The sequence below is a fragment of the Condylura cristata genome, unplaced genomic scaffold (assembly GCF_000260355.1).
Source record: "Condylura cristata isolate star-nosed mole 26May11 unplaced genomic scaffold, ConCri1.0 scaffold00004, whole genome shotgun sequence".
NCBI classification, from domain to species: Eukaryota; Metazoa; Chordata; class Mammalia; order Eulipotyphla; family Talpidae; genus Condylura; species Condylura cristata.
Window position 1 is genome coordinate 39,276,861 of NW_004567105.1, and position 19,338 is coordinate 39,296,198.

Genomic DNA, 19,338 nt, shown 5'->3' on the forward strand with positions numbered 1-19,338 from the left:
GCAATAGGAAATTATAAATGCAGTTGATTAGTTCTATGAAGCAGAAAAATGTTGATAAACAAGGCTGATATCATAGACTGATCTTGGTAATGCAAAAGGTGACATTCATGATGCTTGACATGCACCAATTTGTAGTGATGGTCAGTTAATCATACGTTTGCAATGGATGATAAATTTGAAAAAATAAATGACTGAGGTCTTATACAATATACATGAAAAAGCAAGATATTTTGCTTACAGAGCTTATGTTAGGCTCTAGAATAGAATACTCTGACCTCTCTGCCAGCTCACACATATAAATCAGAGCCAAAGTTACTTTAAAAAGGACATCCATATTTCCTTGGTAAATTATCCTCAAGGGCCTTCCTGGTGGTGCAATGGGTGGGGAACACAGTGCCGCAAGCTAGTGGCAGCCACTTCAGTGTGAGTTCAATTCCTGGCCCCAGAGGTGATCAAATCTCTCCTGTCTTACCTGCTATGCCCCTCAGCAGTGTACTTCATTTATCTGCCTTTTTTGCCCCCCATTCTGACTCTGGTGAATCCTCTCACTGCCCCTGCACTTCTGTACTCCAGTTTTGTATGCCAAAACAAATAAATCTTTAGAAAAAGTCCTTGAAAATAAGTACAAGTATTTGAAGTACATATGCTTTAGTTCTACAGAAGGGTTTGGCTATTTTCCAGGGTAGAAGTATCTAGGCACTAAAGTTACCTAAACTAACTAAACTAAACTAACATTAATGTAAGGGGACCATCATAATCCTATGATTAAGGAAGGATGCCATGGAGCCAGGTGATAAACAGAGCATTAGACCAATCTATCATAATTATTTATCTACTATATTGCTAAGTATCTCATTTCTGAGTGTATAGTTAAGATAAATATACTTAGCAATATGCAAAACCTTCGAATTCTATGTGTCTCACAGAGTAACACCATCAAATAGGAAGTTTTATCAGTTTGCTAGGATTACCATAGCATATTATCACAAACTGAGTATCTTAAAATAAGAACTTTGTTTTTTCACAATTCTAGGGGCTAGGAGTTTGAAATCAAAGTACAACAGGGTTCATTCCTCTGGAAATTCTGAGGACATCTAATACACACTTCTTTCCTAGTTTCTGTTGTCTGCTGGACAATCTTTGGTGTTCCTTGAATTCTACATCCCCTACTACAAGTTTTGCTTCTGCCGTCATTGGTATTCTTACTACTGTCTATATCTATTTTTTTGTTTGTTTGTTTTGTTTTGTTTTATAGGGAAACCAGTCTTGGATGAGAGCCTAAAGAAATCCATATGACTTCATATTTACACTCCTATTTACATTTGTAAAGACTCTATTTTCAATTAAAGTCATTTTCTGAGGTGGAAATAAACTTTGGAGGGTCATTATTTAAATGATTACAGAAGATTATGTAGAAGTGTTTCAAATTACTCACCTTCACCTAGTAAAAATAATAAATATTTAACTCTAATACATCCCAAGAATGATAGCAGATTTAGAAAATTATGCCTTATGTCCAAATATGTCTGTTGGCTCTCTTTGCAAATAAAGTTTTCTAGGGGTACAGGTACACTCATTACCTTATGGATTGTTTAATGCTTCTGAGTTCAGAGCTCAGATTGAAATGTTACCTGATTCTCTACAAAAAAGTTAGCCAAACTTTGACTAAAATGAAGCCACATTGATGAATGGCATGATATCCCACACAAGCCACCTTCCTGATGCTTTTAAAACCACAGGGATATGACAGATGAAGAAGGATTATTGTAACTTGCCAGATGGTATTGGTTTCTGTGATCATAAATGCTGTGCTGATGTGGTATTTTATGGAAGCAGATCAATACAGTTTCTGGTGTTCACTATATAACTATTGATCTGTGAGTGTGTGGTTCTTAATCCAAACCAATCAGGTTGATCTGAAGCATTTGGACTTTACAGGAGATGGTCAGTAGTATAGTCACTAACTTATCTCAGGGCAATACTATCCAATAGTCTATCACATTACTGTCTTTAGGGACATTTGTTTTTCTTGATGATCCATAAAGATTCATGTTAATGCAATCAAAATGTCATGGTGTGTTAGAGATGCCATTAATTTTCACAAGTTTGTGACTTGTGTCCCACTGAATGGGAAAAAAACAAATTTGATGATTTGCCACATTGTAAAGTTTGAGAGGGCTGAAGTGGTGTCATATGCCAGAATATCCCCTGTTAAAAAAAAAAAAAGAAAGAAAGAAAAGAAAAAGAAAAAAGTTTACTTTTCATGCAACAGAGAGTGTAAAGAGTGTATGTGTATACAATGGGAAAGTCTCCCTGTCTCCCTTCCCCTCTGGCTTTTTTTTTTTTTTCAAGCTGGTGGAACAAACAAACATCAGTCAGATTAGTAGGAGAAATGGAGCAAATTTAATTATCTATTTATGTATAATTTACACGGATTCTAATTTTAAATTAAATGGAACAGAGAGTTTATATCTGGAGCTAAAGAACAGAAAAGGTGCCTCGGGTGTCAGAAAGAGGGGAGGCATTCCACGAGGTTAAGAGAGGGTGATTTTATATCTTATGCTAAAAGTGTTTGCCCTAACATAAGATAGGTTTCTTCAATAAAAATAATATTTCTGAAAATGACACTACATCTTGGATAATCATCATTCTTTAAATTAACATGAACAGCTTCTCTTGAAATCCACAGGAACTTGATTTTCTTCAGTACCATATCCCAAGGTCACATATTTTAATAAGTCCTGCTCTTGACTTCTATTAAAGACCTATCTGAGCATTCTGGGGAATCCTTCATTACCAATGCAGATGCCTAAGTATATGAAGAAGCATCATTCTGTTGCCATCAATTATGACAAGCTTTCCATATTATTAAAGAGCCCCTTCTGTATTGCTGATTCCTTCTAAGGACAGACACTTGAACATGAGACACCTAAGTCTCATGTTGCTTTAACTGCCCATCATGAGATGTGTCTTGTCAGATTCCTCTGATAATATATTTAAATATGCTTAAGTACAAATGATCCAAATTATGAGTGTTTGCATTTAAGCACTAGTAATCCAAACCATATGATAAAATGGCATATTTGAAACTGAATTCTTGGGTCCACTATAAATATAAAAAGCAGGTGCCCATGTACTGACTCTCATCTCCATTTTACCCCATATGGTGTTAAGCACCATTTTCCCTTCTGCTACCACACCATCCCTTTATATATACTTAACCTAACAATTATTCTTAAAGGTAAGGTAACTTATACAACTAACAAAGGATAGATCTAGGATCGGGTACACAGATGAGTTTGAAAGAGATTTTGGAGTTATCACAAGATATTTTTGATGCAATGCAATCACGTTTTAGTGTGTGGTATGCCCTAAAAGATGGTGAAATCCCCAGTCCTGAAATCATAGTCCTGAAAAAGCTGTCACTTGTACCTAAATTCTATGAATTCAGGATCCATCAGATGAATATAAAATTTAGAAATACCTTTCTAAAGATGAATAAAGGTGGTACATTTAGTTAATAGTGATTTCTACTATACAAGAATAATGAAGAATAAACGGTGAATACATTGAAATTTATTGTGCACCTAGAGATCATAAATTTTAAGAAAAAGTAACTTTTCTTAATATAAAACTCTCCCCTTTCTGGCTGGGACAAGTATGCAAGACTTGATTATGCAGTCTTCTTTGCCAATAAGTAGTTTTATCCTCTCTTGAGAGCTTAGGAAATCCTTTGATTTGGTTAGTTGTAATTTAATGTGCCCTTTAAGATAACTTTACAGACAATCTCAGGGGAGAGCTACTGTATTGAAAATAATAATGACTTTAAGAACTAGAAAAGGAGAACCAAAACTGTGTTCAAATTTTGATTCCTTTAATTTCCTGAGGGCCCCTAGCTGCATATTGTAAATGTTCTGTGAATTAACTTAATCAATCATTGTCTTAGTTGTCCTTCTGTAAAATGTAAATGCACAAACAGAACATGTTTTGTCTATTGAAACATATGCATTTTTTAGAGAAAGATTGTGTATGACACTTAATATGTTTTTGCATGGTTCATATCATGTACTTAGTTATTATATGTGTTTTTTTTCTCTTTGGGAAAAAAAATGCATATATCCAACTAGTACAGAACAACAAATATAAGGAAGCATTTTATGAACAAATTTCTGCCAATAGCCCCTCCTACTCAACTGGACTCTTAGTCGGTTGTTTTGCTCTTGCCTGTGGGGTTATTTCCAGGTTCCATACCTTGAGGACACACCTTGCAAGACAGAGCATTCATCCAGGACAGGGTGGTTGTTGTCCCCTATGGCTTTGCCTCTTATATTTAATCATATAATCCTCGATGATCATAAACTTTGTTAGTGTCTGGCATGCAGTCTTCTCTCCCTAGAATCTCTGTCATCTTCCAGATGCCTCTAACTACTTATTTAAAATACTGATAAGGGGCCCTCCCTGGTGGCACAGCGGGTTGAAGCACTGCACTGAGAAGCTTAAGCCACTTCCGCATCAGTTCAATCCCCGCCTGTCCCAGAGATGACCACATGGCGCGGCAGACTTCTCCTGACCAGCCCACTGCTCCCCTCAGCAGTGTACTTCGTCAATCTGCCTGTTCTGCTCCCCGCTCTGTCCCAGGTGAATCCTCTCACCCTCCGCATCGCTGGCCTGTACCCCAGTTCTGTATGAATAAATAAAATAAATCTTAAAAAAAAAAAAATACTGATCAGGGCCCTCTCTTGTGGCGCAGTGGATTAAAGCACAGCAGTAAGAATTTAAAGCCACTTCAGCACAAGTTCGATCCCTGGCCCCGGAGGTGATCCACATGGCACAGAAGACCTCTCCTGGACGGCCTGCTGCTCCCCATAGCAGTGTTCTTCATTGTTCTGCTCCTCACTCTGTCTCTGGTAAATCCTCTCACCACGCCTGAGCCTATGGCATATACCTCAGTTCTGTATGCATTAATAAATAAATAAATAAATATATCCTGATCATTGTTATTTGATTTCTGAAACAGAGAAATATGTTCTCTTGTATTTAGAGTGCTTTCATCTAGCCTTGAAGTAGTAAAAAATTCAGCATTTGAGGAGTGCTTACTGTTAACCAAACTAAAGTAAGTGTCAAAACTCTAGAGAACGCTACAAATAATAAGTGACAAAGAGGCAACTATATGATCCTCCTCATTGATATGGGAGATCAGATATACATAAGCAACATGCTATAAGCATGATTTTTTTTTGGAATTCCTGAGGGGGCTTATATTAATTATAAGGGAATAAGGGAACACTTTACAAAGCAACCATCCACAACCAGCCTTAACCTAATGGATGGTGATGTAGGTCTTCTAGTGTGTGTTTTTGTGAAGGTAAGGTAGAATTAAGGCAGAGCAATGACAAAGGAATTGCATTAGAAGAGAAAACCTAGAAGTAAGAAAACTGAGTCACATTGGAATGTGAGCTTTAAATAATTGAAGAAAAACTGTACACAAATACTTGATGGCAATTTATAGAATATTTCACTGCTTAGATAGTGCGAGACCAAAGTTTTTTTTTTTTTTTTTCTGTCATGTGTAACTTATAATAATAATTCTACAGGTAATCTATAATGAGTCCCTACTATATTTTGCAAGTGCATTTCATGCAATCTTTATAAAAATATTATCCTGTTTTACTGATATGGAAACTGAGAAGCAGAAGGGCAACTGTCTGGCTAAAAGGCAAAGACAGAAAATTAAAAACCAGGTATGTTGTGACCTCTATTGCTACAAGAGTCTGGAGCTCTTTATCTCTTCCTATACACCTTTTTTTTTTTTTTGTAACAGGGTGGCTGAAACCAAGGACTGTTGCAGATGGTTTTGGTGAAGACAAACAACCTCAAGGATAATGCTAAAAAGTATCAATTTTGAGGAGGGGCTTTCTTGTAGAGGAAATAGGAGTGAAGGCAGAAGAAAGGAGAAAGAGAAGGAAGAATGTCATTGTTTGTCTGGGCTCCAGGGTTTTAGGTTGGAGTAGTTTCAGCATATTGGGGGGCCAGTGGATCTGAGGCCCAAGACTGGGCTGATCTTGTGTTACAGGCATGGAGAGGGGCACCACTGAACCCCCAAACCTGATAGAAGGCCAGAGGGTGAGGCTTTGCAAGTAGCCAAGCAGCTGAAACTGTTCCTGGTTTTACTGCAGATACAGCCTGAATTAGCTGAGTGAGTGAGGCCTTTGTCAGGTCATTTGGTGGCTGTGGCTGTTGTCCTGAGTGTCACTCATCTGGTGCTGTGCTGGTGTGTCCTATAGTTCAGGGAGCATCTTCTGTCGTGTCTGTCTTTGTGAGCTGGAACCTGGTCTGCAATCCAGACACATGTGGCCTGATGTTCAGGAGAGGAGCTGCACATCCTCAGTAGCAGAAAGACACCTGTTCATTAAATGAATCCCTGTAGTTATTTTCTAAGTCTGAGAAGTCTTACAGTTGTGTGCACTGGTGAAGAACCTAGACACTATTTGATAAAGTAAGTGGCAAGTGGGGCCTTTGCCATTTTAGGGTCCCCTGCCACCTAGTATCACTTTCAGTCATAGTTCCCTGCTTTCCTCTATGTCACTTGTCATTACCCTGAAGAGTTCATGTTGTTTCTTGAAAAGTTGAGATGCTGGGCCTTCCCTGGTGGCACAGTGGGTTAAAGCACAGCACCAAGAAGCTAAAGCCACTTTCACATGAGTTTGATCCTGCCTGCCCAGGAAGTGATCAACATGGCACAGCAGACCTCTCCTGACCTGCCCGCTGCCCCTTTCAGCAGTGTACTTTGATGATCTGCCTGTTCTGCTCCCCATTCTGACTCTGGTGTATCCTCATTGCCCCTGAACCTCTGGCCTGTACCTCAGCTCTGCATGCATAAAATAAATAAATCTTAAAAAGAAAAAAGAAAAGTTGAGACCCTGGCAGCAAATAACATCAGCTCAGAACAACTGATTTTGTACTAGGGCAAACAATAAAAGGAAAATTGTAGCTGAGGTTTATCCTATGCTTGGGTCCATATAGCTTGAAAGAAGTTCACAATTTTATGCAAAAAAGGACATCATGGAAGTTAAGAAAAGAAAAAGTAAAAAAAGTATTTTAGCAATAGTCTAAGTCAAAAAAGTTTATTTATAGGCAAATGAAGATATTTTTGATCAGGTCCACCAAACCTAGCTAACTACTATTTGCAGATGGTTTACTTCTTGACAGAACTGTATCCATAGTAACACAAAAAGAAGCTAATTATACATAAAACTTACTTGTCGTGTTCTATGTATGAAATAAAAATCAGTGCTCCACTTTCCATAGATGGAACTTTGATATGCATCCACAGCGTGGGAATGGAGCCAAGTTTGAAACTATTAGTTAGCTAGATATTTACACCAAGATCAGTCATATTTAACATGTGTGTGTATGTAAATAAGCTTGAATATGTTGATATTTATTGAGGGAATATGACATTCTGTGGATAGTAAAAGTGATCAAAGAGTAAAGCGGAACTCATATTCAGTCATATTCATTGATAAATAACACCTAACTTTCATTACTTTGAGTAACTCTGTTAGATAATAATGACAAACTGGTCTTCTGGAAAATCAACAATTTGCTTTCTGTTTTGGACTTAAAGGCATAACTTGGTATTTAAATCTTAATTGTATCAGCACATACTAGTGGTCATAATTTAACAAGTCAATTAAATCTTCATTTTCTCATAAAGAAAATCTTACTAGTAACTCTGATTTGTGGCAAAAAGTAAATAAGCTAATTGTGAATAACTATATATTTCACATATAAGGAATACAGAAAAGATAGGACATTCTTTTCATGTTGTGATATTCTCTCTGATCTAATCTTTTCAGCATTGACATTCTGAGAATCTCAATTTCTCAAAGGTGTTGGCAATTCACCATAGAAGAGAGAAGAAAATATTTATCATAAAACTTCTATGGCTAAGCCCACTTATTATTTTTATTCTCTCATATGTAGATCACAATAATCCTACAATATATGTATATTATTTCTTTTAAAAAAATCAGAACCAAAACCCAAAAATAAATTAGGTAACTCAATAAAATTACACAGGAAAAGTCAGAGGTAAGATTTGAATCCTACTATATCTAACTACAAAATTGGTGCCATTGCGGTCAATTCACATGCATTTCCACTAGAGCAAAATCTACAAATCAAGCTATCTGCCTTCTGCCATCCTGTATATGACAGCTGTTATATTCTGAAAACTGCTTCTGGATTTTGGATCCCACACTGCAAGCCAAACCTGCTGATGTTCTGAGCAGCTGGCTCCTCATCTTGCTCTTCCTTTCAGTTCACACGCAGGATATTCCCTTACTTTGAAAACTTAGGTAGCTCATGTTACCCCTTCATATATATATATATATATATATATATATATATATATATATATATGTAAAATATATATTGCAGTATGTAACATTTTACAGGTTAGTGAAAAATATAGACTTAATGGATTTCTAGCCTTTAACAACGTTTTTAAGCTTTTGTTATTGTCTATAGAAATACATAAAATTAATGCATAGTTATCTCAATTCTTTTGAAACAAAAGTGCCATTAGATACTTGCCATTTTATTAATTAGCAATATCTAATTTTAAATTATTTTATTCTTCATGTGACATTCACTACCATATGTTGTGATAGTTTTCTCACCAGTGTATCTATAGAATTCATTACTTATTCAAATTTTTCTTGAAAGTGTCCATTCATATAAAAACTTATGGAGACATGGCAATTTCCCTTGAAGTGTCAGGCATCAGACAGAAAGCTTAATATCATCTACAGCTTTTTTTCATTTTTATTTTTTCCTAACAACTCTTCTTTCCTTCTTCTAAGATTTAGCCTGTGTTTCCAACAGTCTCTTCTTGAAGAACATGTAATTGCCAGCTTGATTATATCCCTAAATTGTAGTGACCCCCTGCCTCCAGTTAAATGGATCAAATTCCCTAGATGTTTTCACTTCAATGGCTTTTGTTTCTCATCTCATATGCACTCTGGAGCCTCACTTTATATCATAAAAAAAAAAGTGTATATGATTATTGATTTCATTACCATGATTTCCCTATAAGATATTCTTGTCAATAAATGTCCCCATCTACTTGCATATTTATATTAGACAGTCTTTAAATTTAAATTAGACAGTCTTTAAATTCAACCCAGAGTGATATAAATACATGAAGTAGCCAATTCTATAATAATAATAAAGTCAAATTGGAATAATAAATATTAACACAAAATCAATGCTCGTGAATTGAGAAAGCAATGGACAATATGTAGCTTTAAAGGAGCCAAAGTGTCATAAAGACTTTCTAAACATCACAGGACTTTATTATGATTCCTATCAAAATGAAAACTCAGAAGTAGCCATAGATCTGGAAATCATTCAGTGAGCTCTTCCCCGTTGTGGTTTATTTCTTCTTTTGCAATTTTACAGATAATGGACATCTCTTTTTAGATTTATTTAGACTTACAAGAACTGGGATACAGGCCAGAGGTGCAGGGGGTGAGAGGATTTACCAGAGACAATGTGGGGAGCAGAACAGGCAGACTAACTGAAGGACACTGTTGAGTGTTCTGGACATCTGGGTGGGCCGGTCATCCAGACCAACTAAGTATCTGGGTATGCAGTATCACCTGAGCCTACCTGCCTGACCAAAGAAGGGCATGGTGTGAAAAGTAGAGCCATGTTAGTTTTGCAAACTATATAAGCCCCAAGCTTCCCTTTCTTTCTCACAGATGACCTGCTGGCTATACCAGTGAGCTGGTGGCCTCTGCCCTAGAACCGCACAAACCTTTTCTCAATAAACTCTAGCTGCTTACTATCCAGACTAGTCATTTTGGTCTTTTTCAAGCACTGAGATTTACAGGAAAACACTGAGGGGAGCAGCACACAGGACAGGAGAGGTCTTCGCGCCATGGGAGACCTCCAGGGAGGGCCTCCATTGCTGTTTCTAATGTGTGAGTCTGACCGTAATTTTTTCTGGTCTCATTTGTCAGCTGAAACTATCTATTGTCCTCCATTTATATCCACTGTTTCTTAGAGAATCTTGTAAAATACAGATTCGATTATGACACTTATTTTTTTTTAAAGATGTATTTATTTGTGCATACAGAACTGGGGTACAGGCCAGAGGCTCAAGGGTGGCAAGAGGCTTCACCAGAGACAGAATGGGGAACAGAACAGACAGATCGATGAAGTACACTGCTGAGGGGAGCAGCGGGCGGGTAAGGAGAGGTCTGCCACACCATGTGGTCACCTCCGGGGCAGGCGGGAATCGAACTCATGCGGAAGTGGCTTTAGCTTCTTAGTGCTATGCTTTAACCCGTTGCGCCACCAGGGAGGGCCATATGACACTTATTTTTAAACTTCTGAACAGTGATTTCCCATCTTTGGTATTAAAATATAATTGTTCAAATCCTGACCTAAACTTTTCAAAGTCTTCCTGCTATCATATTTCTTCCATACTCTTTACCACTTTACACATTGTTTTATTATTATTTTTAATAGCTTTGCATCCTGTCTTTAAAAAAATAATTTTGTGTTCCAGGAATGCCATTTTTACTTCTGGTGTTCTACTGTAACCCGAGACTAAAGCCAAGGACTGTTAAAAAGTATCGGATTTTGGGCCCTCCCTGGTGGCACAGCGGGTTAAAGCACTGCACTGAGAATCTAAAGCCGCTTCCGCATGAGTTCAATTCCCTTCTGCCCGGGAGGTGACCACACGATGAGGCAGATCTCTCCTGGCCCGCCCGCTGCTCCCCTCAGCAGTGTACTTCGTCGATCTGCCTGTTCTGTTCCCCACTCTGTCTCTGGTGAAGCCTCTCACCGCCCCTGAGCCTCTGGCCTGTACCCCAGTTCTGCATGCACAAATAAATAAATCTTTAAAAAAAAAAGTATCAGATTTTAAGGAGGGGCTACCAGGAGAGACAATAGAAGGGATGGCATAAAGGGGGAGAGAGAGAGATTGGGGGCCAGTTGATTTTAGCCCCACCCAGACCGCAACGATTTTGCCAAACTTGGAGAGGAGGAGGCTTTGTAAGTAGCTAAGGGACTGAAACAACCCCGTTTTGCTGCAGTTACAGCCAGCGCTGGGAGTGTGTCCTGTTGTATCTTTTATTGTCTTCATGAGTTGGAACCTGACCTGGTTGGGTTGAGGTGTGCCCAAGTCCAGCAGAGGCAGGAAGACGCCATCTTAGACACATGGCCTGTTGTTAGGGAGAGGATGTGCACATTCTTGGTGGGGGAAGATGCCATCATAATGGTCTTTGTGCAGGACAGTACTGGACATGACTTTGGGTAACTTAAAAGGCCATTATTAGCTTCAGTAACTCTTGTTTTTCCCATTTGCTAAATAAATCCCTTTGTTGTTGTTTCCTTAGCCTGAGCAGTCTTGCCCATTGTGTGTGTGTGTGTGTGTGTGTGTGTGTGTGTATGAAGAATCAGACAATATTTGGTAAAGTATGTGGGCAGCTGGGCCTTGGCCAATTTAGGGTCCTCTGATACCTGGTATCACTAGGGTGTCTCATTTTGCCCAAAAAACCCTATCAACTATAAATCCTTTGTCATTTAAAGTTTACCTCCCTGCCTTTCTACCCACTTGATCATGATTTTCCCATGAACATAAATATTAAATTGTTTTCTCAACAAATTATGAATTTAAATATAAATATATAAAAAGATAGGAAAGTATTTGTATCAAACAAGTGACTCTATTAAAAAAAAGTCGGTAAGGTTATGTGTGTATGCATGTCTGTGTGTGTGTGCATGCATACAGGTAGTTGGCTAGGAAAGAGGTTAGATCAACCCTTAAGGAAATCTCATACACTAGAGATGTGTCTTTAAATTAGTGATTTAAAGGTGACTTTCACTAGTATATCACTTATTTATCAAAATACTAGTCTATACCAAAAAAATAGTGCTAAACTCCTTCCATAGCAGAGCCACTCTAGAGCAGCCCTCAGCTCTGCAGCACCGAAGGCCTCAGCAAAGACTACGAAGTCCTTGTACATGAGCAGAGACATAGGCACTGCTGCCGAAGCCTCACCAAGCACACGGGCATGATATGCGAGACGTGTGTGGCTTTGCCCCATTGAGCAGCAACCCATGGAGTTGCGGAAGGTCCTCAAGGACAAGTGGACCCTCTAGTTCATCAAGGAAAGGATGGAGACACACATCAGTGTAAAGAGGAAGAGAGAAGAGTTGAGCAGTGTTCTAGGATCCATGAGAAAGGAAGCTGCAAGAAAGGCAGAACCCAGCCCCTTTTCTATTGGTCCCAACCATGAGGCATGAGGACTTTAGATTTGTGGCAATATTTCAGGCCTCATTGAACCTGCTTTGGGTCAGCCCTATTTGGCTGGGCATTTACCCATGAGTAGATGGGTAGCTTCAGGTGTTTGATTTGGAAACTATTTTTTTTTTTTTATACAGAGCAGCAAGAGGCACTAAAACTGCTCAAATATTAGTCACTGAGTTCTTCACACATGCACACAATTGTCAAGACTACTCAGATGATCCAGAAAACAATAATAATAGTATTTATTTAACAAACCAAGGGAAAACAAAAAAGTTACTGAGGCCAAAAATGGCCACTGATCTCATCTGAAGCAGTTTGCAGTATTTTTCAGTCCTAAACAAACAGCTAAGATGGCATATTCTGGCACTGAGGACACAGAGTTCCTCTTCCTAACAATAGGGCATATATCCAAGATGCTTTCTTCCCGTCAGTGCTGATCTGAAGCACGTGGCAGCCACACTATAGGCTGGGTTCCAACTCACAGAGACAACAGGAGATGTTCCTGGAGCTGTGAGATGACTCCCTCGGCACCACACCAGACTAGCAACTCTCAAAACAACAGTAGCAGCAGCTGAATAACTCACAACTCAGCGAGGTGCCCTGGCTCAGGGTCTTTGCCTTCTCTGCCAGGCTGTAGCAGCAGCAAAAGCAGTGCTTGTCTACTTGCAAAGCCTCTGAAGTTTTCCTCTCTGACAATGGCTGCTGGAAACCTCTCCACATCTTTCTAAGACCCATGCAAGCCTTCTGGAAGATCAGCACGGTGGGGGCTGAAATCGCAGAACCTGAAATCACTGAAGATGCAAAAACGTTGAATCTCAAAAACTGAATCCTGGAACACTGAATCCTAAACACAGAATAATCTGGACTGCCTCTGAAGTCCCTTATATTTGTTATCATTCTTGCTCCAGCCCAAATGTGACTTTTTAGAATTTTCCCTGGGGCTATCTATCTGACCAGCAACCTTCCTTCAGGGGCACCACCTGTAACAGTCTTAGGTTTTAGCCACTAGTTACATTTTCATTGTTGCACACTAATTGTGTTTTTAAAGTTTTAATTCTATTAAAAGTCTTGCAAACTAGTTTGTTTTGTCTTGATGTGGTGGATGACAGAACACATTTAGAGTGAGCAGGTTTGGGACAGTTCTCAGGTGCCCCTTTCATCCTGCCCTGTAATATATTTATTTACTTGTCAGTCAATACTGATCTATTTTATAGTTGTCATGGTGAATACATAACTCAAGTATAGGGTCTCAACTCTATTGGACACACGATTTTCTCTTTCTGTTGCTATACACACACACACACACACAAATAGATCATATATGCATAGTATAGTATATCTATATATAGCATCCTTATCAATCCTAAAATATAACCATACTTTTTTAAAAAGTAAATTTAACATACAATTCATAAAGGATTAATATAAAAGAAATTTAATATGTATGCATACACACATACATGTAAATGATACTTTGGCACAAACTCTAAAACATGATGAAGTGCAACACAGCTTGCTTTTATAGTGAAGCTGTAACAGGGTAGCCCAGAGTGGACAGGGCCTCACCCGCACGCTCACATCTGCAGGTACACACAAAAGGGTCAATAACGGGTTTATTTACAAAAGGGGAAAGGAATGGGAAACAACACAGGGAAAGAGAGCGGGATACAAAAACAAAGTAATTGCAATACCTTACAGCTAGGCTGACTGAACACACCAAGTCACGCGATCCGGAGAGTTGCTTCCCAAGCGAGCGAGGGAGAGACAGAGAGCGCCAGTGCCAGAGTGAGAGACACCGCGAGAGATGCAATCGCTCCTTATTTATCCCTCCAAAATGTCCCAGAATTCATTCCTGCTAGCTCCACCCTGGGGTCCTGCAGTTCTCTCCCTGGTACTGCTGGGAGTTGTAGTTTTCAATCACTGGAGTAATGTGTAGGGTCCAGAGAGCTGAAGTAGGGGGTGGAGTCCATAACAGAAAGCTGGAGTAGGGGGTGGAGTCCATAAGACTCTGCAGAGTTCCTTTAGGACATCCTTCCCCTTAACAAAACTCCCCTTAACAAAACTTTAAATACCACATTTAAAGTAGAAGGGATGCCATAATCTTTAGTGGGATAATTTTCAGGCGTTTGTTGTGCTACAGTCTGGACTGCCATGTTCTCTGCCGATTGGAGCAAATGGAAGCATCTTGGAGACTTTACTATATCCAGCACACCGTTAAAGCTTGGGATGGAGGGAGACAGAGACTACAACACTGAAATAGACAGAACACCAAATGAGCCCACTTCACACAGTAAAGTCCCTGTAGCTATACAACCAATAAATTGATGCAAACACAAGGCCCATCTTTTGTTTGCTACATGTCCCAATTGTAGAAAATACAATATTTCCAGGTATGGGCTGTCTGTTATGTGGAAGGCAAAAAATTGCCTGATTTCAACTCATTTACCTTACAGTGTTGAACAATATTTGATGAAACTTTATATATACAGGAAAATACCTCCTCAATTAACTAAAATTTCATTAATGGAAATTTAATGTATAATGAATATTGTAAAATATTTACAATGTTGAACAATATTTGATGAAACTATATATATACACACATACAGAAAAATTCTCCTGAACTAACTAAAATTACATTAGTTAAAATTTAATGTATAATAAATATCATAAAATAGGTTTTCAGGTGTGTGGCGATCTAATGGAATATTCTATAGCAACAAAGGCCATGAAACATTGTATCTTGCGGTATTAGACTTTTCTGTGTGCTGTAGTATGTTCTACTTAAACTTCCTTCTGCCAACTGTTTAAAAACCTTTGAAATTTGAAAGAGGAAAAAGAAAATAAAACAAACAAAAAACGTGTTCATTAGTTGACAACATTCATGAAAATAATTGTCCTTGAGAACTGCAATAGACCTTATGTTTTGATCTGGAAAACAAGACTGTCTCTGATCTCAGGCCCCCTCACATCTACACAAATATTTCTAATACCTAACTATGGGGAGAAGTTTTTCCATTTATTTTCTAGATATTCATGCATGCTAATTATTTTCCTCAACATATTTTACTTAATATTTTTAAATATTCATTCATTTTGTTATATGTATTAGTTTGGTTATATTTGTTTATACTGAGTTTACTGAATAATCTCTGAATGACTCCAGTATTAGTATTTTGTTGTCTGTACTGATATGCATCTATTTGGATCATTTCCAGTTTGGCCAATACAGATGAAGGGGCTATAAACATTCATACACAGCACCTTTGTGGAGAACTCTGGTGGTGTATATATGATCAATGTTTGACTTCATGAGAAATGTCCAGACTTGTTTGCTTTTTGTACCCATGTCCAGTTACTTTACATCCTTGCACATATTCTGTGATGACAAACTTGTCACTAAATCTTATTGGGTCAAAGTATCTGCTCAGATTTTAACTTATATTTTCCTCATGAATAATGACCAGCAATTATTCATGTGCTTATTGATTATTTATAAGTCTTCCTTTATGTCGTAATTGTTGAAGTATACTCAAGGAAGCAAAATGTGTAATGTAAATATTTCTCTTTATCTATGGTTGGTCAATTTATTATTATTATTATTATTTTTGATAAATACTTTCTACTGATGAAGCTAATTTTGTCATCTTGTATTTAATTATGGAAAGAGTCTAATTAATGGATCCTTCAAAACCATTGAAATCTCTAAGGTTTAAAAGTGTTTAGTCTGCATTTAAAAGTTTTACAGATTTGTAATTTATATTTAGGTGTATAATGCATCATTAAGTGATTTTTAAACAATGTTATGTGTATTGTCAGAAATCATTTTTTTTTCTATTTCAGTGAATAGTTTTTATAGTACCACTTGCTGAATATACTTCACTACCAAATGCATAGATTTCTCACATTTTAGAAACAACATTAATATAAACTCTTAGAATGTGTCCTTCATTTTAAAGATCATTTGGGTTCTTCTAGGTCACTTACATTTTCATAAATGTGATAAAACCACTATTAACTTACTAGAAATAACAGGCACTTTAGAGGAACAACATTGAATGCATATTTCTACTTGGAGACATTGTAATTTCAATAACATTGGGTCAGTTTTCCATGAATATGATAATATTTTTCAATATTTTAAGAACATCCTCAATTTACTCTAGCAACATTTTGCATTTTTTTCAGAAGACAAATGTATAAAGTTTCTTTAATTTATCCTAGTTTATAACTTATTTCTTAAGTATAATATTCTTAATTTTAATTTCCAAATATCCATGTTGAATTTTATACATTAAACTGTATCTTGTTACTTTCCAAAAACTTTATATAAAATTGTCATTAATTTATCCCAGTTAAGTGATAGATCTGTCATTGAATTTGTCTGAGCATTTAGTTTATAGGGAGCTTTTTCATACAAATTCCTTTAGTGGGTACGATTGAGCACCCTCATGTTTCCATACTTTAGCTATTTTTAAAAAGTTCTTCTAGGCCCTCCCTGGTGGCGCAGCGGGTTAAAGCATAGCACTGAGAATTTAAAGCCACTTCGTATGAGTTCAATTCCCGCCTGCCCCGGAGGTGACCACATGGCATAGCAGACCTCTCCTGACCCGCCCGCTGCTCCCCTCAGCAGTGTACTTCGTAGATCTGCCTGTTCTGTTCCCCACTCTGTCTCTGGTGAAGTCTCTCACTGCCCTTGAGCCTCTGGCCTGCACCCCGTTCTGTATGCACAAATAAATAAATCTTAAAAAAAAAAAGTGCTTCTATAAATATGTGTTCCATATCCTATATATGGCACGCAAATATTTTTTACCACCCATTTGGGTACCTTCATTTTGGCTGCTGTTTCTTGTCCAGAAGCTTTCAAGCTTCATATAGTCACAATTGTTTATATTTGCCTTTGTTTTCTTTCCTATTGAAAACAAGTACGGAGATATTTGTGAAGTTTATATCTTGAAATGTCATCCTGCTTATGTTTTTTCCTATGTATTTTGTGTCTTCGGGTCTTACAACCAAGTCTTTTTTTTTTAAAGATTTATGTATGTATGCATACAGAACTGGGGTACAGGCCAGAGGGGCAGGGGCAGGGGCATTGAGAGGATTCACCAGAGACAGAGTGGGGAGCAGAACAGGCCAACTGATAATTAATGTACACTGCTAAAGGGAGCAGCGGGATGGTCAAGAGAGGTCTGCCGCACCATGAAGATCACCTCTGGGGCTGGGGATGGAACTCATGCTGAAGTGGCTTTAGCTTCTTAGTGCTGTGCTTTAAACCGCTGTGCCGCCAGGGAGAGACCACAACCAAGTTGTTTATTCATTTTGAATTGATATTTTTCTATAGTTTGAGATCATAATCTTGGTTTGTGACAGTCCAATTTACTCAAACCATTTATTAAAGTTTTCCCTTATTCTAATGTATATATTTTGCCCATTTGTCATGAATTAGTTATCCATAAATATGTGGTTTTATTTCTGGTCTCTTATTCTAGTCCCTTGGTCTCTCTATTTCTGTTCAAGTACCATGTTGTATTGACTATTATGGTGTTACAGTATAATTTGAAATCTGGATATGTGATCACTCCGCTTTTCCTCTTTTTCATCAGGAGAGATTTGTCCACTCAGTTTTCTGTGGTTCCATATGTATTTCAGTAATCTTCTCTATTTCTTTGAAAAAATGTCATTCAGATTATTTTGTACTTGTATTAAAACTTTGCATTGCTCTGCTGTAGCTGGGTCATTTTTTTTTTTTTTTAAGATTTATTTATTTTTTTCACACAGAACTGGGGTACAGGCCAGAGATGCGGAGGGTGAGAGGATTCACCAGAGACAGAGCGGGGAGCAGAACAGGCAGATCAAACGAAGTACACTGCTGAGGGGAGCAGCCGGCGGTCAGGAGAGGTCTGCCTCGCCATGTGGTCTCCTCCGGGGCAGGTGGGGATCGAACTCATGCGAAAGTGGCTTGAGCTTCTTAGTGCTGTGCTCTAACCCACTGCGCCACCAGGGAGGGCCGTAGCTGGGTCATTTTTTATGTACAGTTCTTTCTCTTCTACTGTTCTGAGCATTTACTTGCTGGTGACATAGCATCTGGGGCCTTATGGCATGTGTGGTTATACTGTGATTTTTCTGGTAGCTTCTTGGAGCATTTTTTTTTTTTTTTCTGGTGGGTAATCCTTTCAGAACTGGCTGATTGCATGGCCATGTGTGACATCCCCTGTGGGCCCCTCAACCTGATGCTTCTCAGGGGATTCTTCTAGCTGGTGGGGCTTACTGCCTGGGTGGGGCCATTGTCTAGATTTATAGGCTTTTGGATATTTCACTCTGATGCTCAAGGGGCAATCTTCTTATTGTAGAAGGTGAAAAACAATTTTATAATACTTTATATAATTTGAAAGAAATATATGAGCATATTTTAATGTTCCTATTTTGTACATTTTGTTATTGTTGTTTTGTATTTTATTTTTTAAGTACAAGGCACAAAAATAAAATGTTTTTTTAATTTTCTTTAAATGGTTAATTTTTAAAATTTTTTTTAAAGATTTATTTATTTATTCATACAGAATTGGGGTACAGGCCAGAGTTGCAGGGGCAGTGAGAGGATTCACCAGAGACAGAGTGGGGAGCAGAACAGGCAGATCGAGGAAGTACACTGCTGAGGGGAGCAGCGGGCGGGCCAGGAGAGGCCTGCCATGCCATGTGGATCTCCTCCAGGGCAGGCGGGGCAGGCGGGGATCGAACTCATGCAGAATTGGCTTAAGCTTCTTACTACAGTGCTTTAACATGCTGCGCCACCAGGGAGGACCCTAAATGGTTAATTTTTTTAAAGATTTATTTATTTATGCATACAGAACTGGCGTACAGGCCAGAGGTGCAGGGGCAGTGAGAGGATTCACCAGAGACAGAATGGGGAACAGAACAGGCTGACTGATGAAGTAAACTGCTGAGAGGAGCAGCAGGCGGGTCAGGAGAGGTCTGGGGAGCCATGTGGTCACCTTTGGGGCTGGGGGTTGAACTCA